At 50.6% G+C, this 5,789-nt stretch overlaps 1 pseudogene; it reads left to right on the top strand.

Moving 5' to 3' along the window:
* Positions 1-961: 961 nt before the first annotated feature.
* LOC134345947 (uncharacterized) lies at positions 962-4,270 on the top strand (annotated as a pseudogene).
* Positions 4,271-5,789: the final 1,519 nt, after the last annotated feature.

Here is a 5,789-nt window from a genome sequence, read left to right as displayed (position 1 = left end):
GAAAAGAGCAAGTTAATCTTTGGGGTTGGACTACACCAGATTTTCAGTGTATCTCCTAGCTACAAAGTAGATAGGACTCTAAACCAAATATAAGGTACTGGGGGTAGGGACTCCCAGAGCAGAGAAATCCAGAATGCTAAAGAATAAGAAACATTGCAGGAAAGTAATTGCAGTTAGGATGATCAAGTTGTACCAGGAAGGAACAGGTTATAAACAACAACTTAATTAAGGGTCTTGGATGAAATGTCAACTGCTCATTTCTCTACCTAAATTCTGCCTGGCCTGCTAATTTCTTCCAGGATTTTGTGTGTTGGTACAAACAACTGTGCACTAATGTATAAGGTTCAGATAAGGAAAAACGGTAATGAGACAAACAGGGGCATGGTGTAGAGAATTTATGGTCACATGGTATTAACTTTGCATTCTTGAATAAACTCAGAAAAATTTTAAAGTTATGTTCTCTAAGACCATTCTGGAGGCTGCTGAAGAGGCCTCGAGGTGGCTGTGGATCCGGAGGGGGGATCTGTGGATTAGTGCACCACTTGGACACGAGTCTGGGGCTGATCACCCCTGGCTGGGTCACCTGGTCGAGGTTGTCTGATGATTAAAGACCCGAAACACCCTATGACCCCGGGTTCATCACTGAAGACATGTCCAAGTAGCACCAGAAGGTGTATTCTACAACTATCACATCTGGCTCGGTCAGTGACCACCAGGAAAGTCTAGATGACACCCGTGAATAGAATGGTGGCAGCTGGAGAGACAGCAGACTGTGTGGAAAGACGGCAAATGGGGCAGCAAGGGCTAGCACCCCAAACAGCAGCTCCTGTGAGGGAGCACCCAAACAAGCTATGGAGAACCCTTCTGAAACATACCCCCAGGGATGCCCGAGAGGGGGAAGGATGAGCATCCCGATCGGACAGACCTATTGGCAATGACTCAAGCAAACGGATAATCGACTATGAGTGTAGTCTGTATCTGCGGCAAGGTGTGCAAAAACCTGAGAGGTCTGAGGATCCACCAGACAAAGATGGCCTGCTTGAGGAGGGAACAAGTGAAGCAACGCACAGGAGCAGTAGCTAGTACTACAAGTTCTGTGGTGCTGACTACAGAAGCTGGTCAGACGGAGAAGGAGCCAGGCCGGGAATCACCTCACAGTGCCCGGAACCTCCAAGCAGCACAAGTTCCCCCAGTGAGCAGGAAGTCGGAACAGCGTCAGGTGAAGTGGCCTGCCGCTAACAAGATGGTCTGGTTCCAGTTGGATGAGGATGTAGACAAGATTCTGGAGGCGATATCGAAGAGCGATGCTGACCAGAAGCTCCGGACTATGTGCACCCTCAAAATGGGCATAGGCTCAGAACAGTTTGGCGTCAAGGAAAAGCATTGAATAAGTAATCCAGTGAGACCAAACCGGCGGGAACGGAAGGCCAACCAGCTGAGACAAGAACTCAAATCTCTGAAGTGCCAATTTAAGTTGGCCAAGGAGGAGGAGAAGACTGCCCTGTCAGACCTCACAGATATCATAAGGAGGAGGCTCATCACACTCAGGCAGGCTGAGTGGCACCGAAGGAAGGGCAAGGAGAGGGCCTGAAAGCACAGTGCATTCATTACCAATCCCATCGGCTTCACCAAGAGGATACTAGATCAGAAGCGAAGTGGCCACCTCACTTATTCTGTAGAGGAGATAAACCACCATCTCAGTATCACTTACAATGACACCTCGAGAGAGCAGGACCTTGGCCCGTGTGAGGCACTGGTGACACCTCCAGAACTGGTGATCCAATTCAACATCTCTGAACCCACCCTGAAGGAAGTCAAAGAAGCAGTCAAAGCAGCAAGAGCAAGTTCTGCCCCTGGCCCCAGCGGAATGCCTTACAAAGTCTACAAGCAGTGCCCAAGGCTCCTTGTGCAACTCTGGAAGATCTTAAAGGTGATCTGGTGGAGAGGAAAGGTCGCTGCTCAGTGGAGGCATGCGGTGGGTGTCTGGGTACCAAAACAGGAAGATTCAAGCAACATCCAGCAGTTTCGTATCATCTCGCTGCTCAGCGTTGAAGGGAAGATCTTCTTCAAGATTGTGGCCCAATGTTTAACTGAGTTCCTCTTGAAGAATGGATACATAGACACCTCAGTACAGAAGGGGGGAGTCCCAGGAGGACTACCTGGATGCATAGAGCACACAGGAGTGGTGACCCAGCTGATCCAGGAGGCAAGAGAGAACAGAGGAGACCTTGCAGCACTCTGGCTAGACTTAATCAACGCCTATGGATCCATCCCACACAAGCTCGTTGAAACAGTACTGACAAGACACCATGTTCCAGAGATGATCCGAAACCTCATTCTGGACTATTACAGCAATTTCAGGTTGAGAGTCTCCTCCGGGTCACTAACATCCACCCGGCATCGGCTGGAGAAGGGCATAATCACTGACTGCACAATCTCGGTGTCAGTCTTCTCACTGGCCATGAACATGATTGTCAAGTCAGCGGAGGTGAAATGTAGAGGCCCCATGTCTAGATCTGGTACTCGGCAGCCCCCCATAAGAGCATTCATGGACGACCTGACGGTGATGGCAACATCCGTCCCTGGGTGCAGATGGCTCCTTCAAGGCCTGCAACGGTTCATCTCATGGGCAAGGATGAGCTTTAAACTAGCCAAAGTCCAGGTCTCTGGTCCTGAAGAAGGGGAGAGCGGCCGACCAGTTCCGCTTTACACTGGGAGGGATCCAGATTCCAACGGTGACAGAAAAACCAGTCAAGAGCCTGGGCAAGATCTTCGACAGTTCTCTGAAGGACACAGCTGCACTTCAACAAACCAGGAGCGACTTGATAACCTGGCTCACCGCGATTGACAAATCGGGGCTTCCAGGAAAATTCAAAGCCTGGATGTACCAACACGAAGTCCTGCCAAAGCTACTCTGGCCCCTTCCAGTCTACGAGGTGCCAATGTCAACTGTGGAGGCTCTGGAGAAGACCATCAGTCTGTTTCTCCAGAGGTGATTAGGTCCCCCCGGGACCTTAAGCAGCATTGCCCTGTAGGGGCATTTCACCAAGCTGCAACTCTCCATCAGTGGACTATCAGAGGAGTTCAAAGCCACTCGAGCCAGGGAGGTTATGATGTACCGAGACTCCTCTGATGTTAAAGTCACTACGGCAGGAATCCGCGTAAAGACCGGAAGGAAGTGGAAGGCACAGGAAGCTGTCGACAGAGCGGAGGCACGGCTGTGGCACAACATTTTGGTGGGCACTGTGGCGGTGGGGCAGGCAGGACTGGGCTGTTTTCCAAACCACGCTACGACAAAACTCATGGAAAGGAGAAGCGTCAACTGGTTCAGGATGAGATACAAGCAGAAGTGAAGGAAGAATGGTACAGCAAGATGGCCGGCATGTACAAACAAGGCGCCTGGACTAGATGGGAGCATGCGGAGCCTCACAAGTCCACCTGGACAGAGCTCTGGAGAGCCGAACCACTGCACATCAAGTTTCTCATCCAATCATTCTCTGACCTTCTCCCAAGCCTAGCCAACCTGCACAGGTGGGGCATGGCAAACACTCCAGCATGCCAACTGTGCCAGAAGAGGGGCACCTTGGAGCATATTGTAAGTTGCTGCCCGAAGGCATTGGGGGAAGGGCGATACTGCTGGCACCATGACCAAGTCCTAAGGTCTATGGCGGATGCAATCAGCACAGCAATTCAAGACAGCAAAAATCAGCACACTCCCAAATAGTCCATCACCTTTATTAGAGCAGGGGAGAAGGCTCAACATCAGCCCAGCTCCTTGGGAGGGCTTCTTGACACTGCACGAGACTGGCAGCTCCAAGTCGACCGAAGGAGACAGCTCAAGTTCTCAGAGAACGTCGCAGCCACTCTGCTCTGCGTGGACATGGTGTTAATATTGGAGTCTACAAAGCCAGTGGTCCTGCTGGAACTTACTGTCCCCTGGGAAGACCAGACTGAAGAGGCCAACGAGCGCAAGAGGGCTAAATACACAGATCTTGTTGCAGAATGCTGGAGCAATGGCTGGAGAGCTCGCTGTGAGCCAGTCGAAGTTGGGTGCCAGGGCTTTGCTGGCCATTCATTACAGCGGACTCTAAAACTCCTTGGAGTTAAAGGACTGCAGTGCAGAAGAGCCACCAAGAACATTCTGGAGGCTGCTGAAAAGGCCTCGCAGTGGCTGTGGATCCGGAGGGGGGATCTGTGGATTAGTGTGCCACTTGGACACAGGTCGGGGGCTGATCACCCCCGGCTGGGTCGCCTGGTCGAGGTTGTTTGATCATTAAAGACCTGAAACACCCTATGACCCCAGGTTCATCACTGAAGACTGTCATGGTCTGGTCCGTGTAATCCGCATTCCAGTTCATGGTCCAGTCCGTGGACTCAGGATTCCGGGTCTTCCAGCTGTCCCTTTTTTCGGTTGCATTAATCCTAGGCACCTGACTCCCATCTTGTGGCTTGGAATATAAGTAGCCTTGGGGCGAGTATGGGCTGCTGGTTTGTCTTGTCAAGATCCCCTGGGAGCATCCTGCCGGTGGAAGGCTAGAGTGGCCACTTGCCATCTTTAGGCCATGTTGGAGAACCATCGCTTCATGGAGCCTTGCTGTCGGTAGTCGGAGCTGTCTTTGCAGTATGGATTCGGCTGTTTCCCGGGCCAGCTGAGTGGCCATCAGCCACTCCTAGCTAGGTAGGGATCCAGCTGTTTCCATAGCCAGCTGAGGTGGCTGGCCGTAACTGCAACTCGGAGCAACCCCGATGCAGAGATGAAACTGACTGTCGTTCTTCGATGTTTGTCTCTTCTTGTCCTTGCCTCTGTGGAGTAAGTCAGACCGTTCTGCCGTTGTCCTACTGGGGGATCTGTCTTGTCTTGTCTTTGCCTCTGTTGGGTAAGTCAGGCCATTCTGCCATTGCCCCGTGGGGGGATCTGTCTTGTCTTGTCTTTGCCTCTGTTGGATAAGTCCGGCCGTTCTGCCATTACCCGACGGATGGAACTTTCCCACCTTGATGTGGAGATAAAGTTGAGTCCCGGCTTGTCTAAGGATAAATCCCGGCTCTATGTTGATGTACAGTTCCCGGTCTGTTTCCGAACTCCATCCTCTGATTTAGCAACCCCAAGACCCAGGGCCCCAGCCACGTCCTATCCTGTAGCCATGTCATGTCCTTGCCTAGTTCTGGGGTCCGAATCCAAGGCAAGACCCAGGTTCTGGGTCCTTGTCCCGTCTCTGGCTCGGAGTCCAAGCACAGGCTCCTAGTTTATGGTTCCTAGTCTTGGCCCAGCTTTCCCACGCCCAGGCTCCTAGTTCATAGTTCCTTGTCTGGGTTCCTTGTTTCTTGTCCATGTCCTAGCCCAGGTCCTGCATCCTAGTCCTGTCCCTATTACTTCAGTGTCTGTGTCCTGCATTTGGGTCCATTCCCAATGCCCCTCTTTGTGACAAAGACGTGTCCAAGTAGCACCAGAAGGTGTATTCTACAACTACTGAATAAAAATGGTGGCAGAACTTATCTTGAAGAAAAGTAATGCAATTGGGAAATAGATTTGTTTGTTAATAGAGTGGCTAATTATCCCTTGCCTCCCTTGGTTAGACATTAAAATATTAATTTCGAAAATTAGTAACCAAGAGCAAGTCAGGAGAAAAAAAACTATATGATTAAAGGCTGTATATTTGAATACATTGCTGAAAAGATAAATAAAATAATGGCACAATTGGTAACACATTGGTTTGATCTTGTATCCATTCCTGAAACATAGTTGCAGGGTGGTCAAAATCTGGAACTAATTATTGCAAATAGTATCTTTT

The sequence above is a fragment of the Mobula hypostoma genome, chromosome 4 (genome assembly GCF_963921235.1).
Source record: "Mobula hypostoma chromosome 4, sMobHyp1.1, whole genome shotgun sequence".
NCBI lineage: Eukaryota > Metazoa > Chordata > Chondrichthyes > Myliobatiformes > Myliobatidae > Mobula > Mobula hypostoma.
The sequence above is the reverse complement of the archived record's forward strand: the minus strand, read 5'-3'. Positions and strand labels throughout refer to the sequence as shown.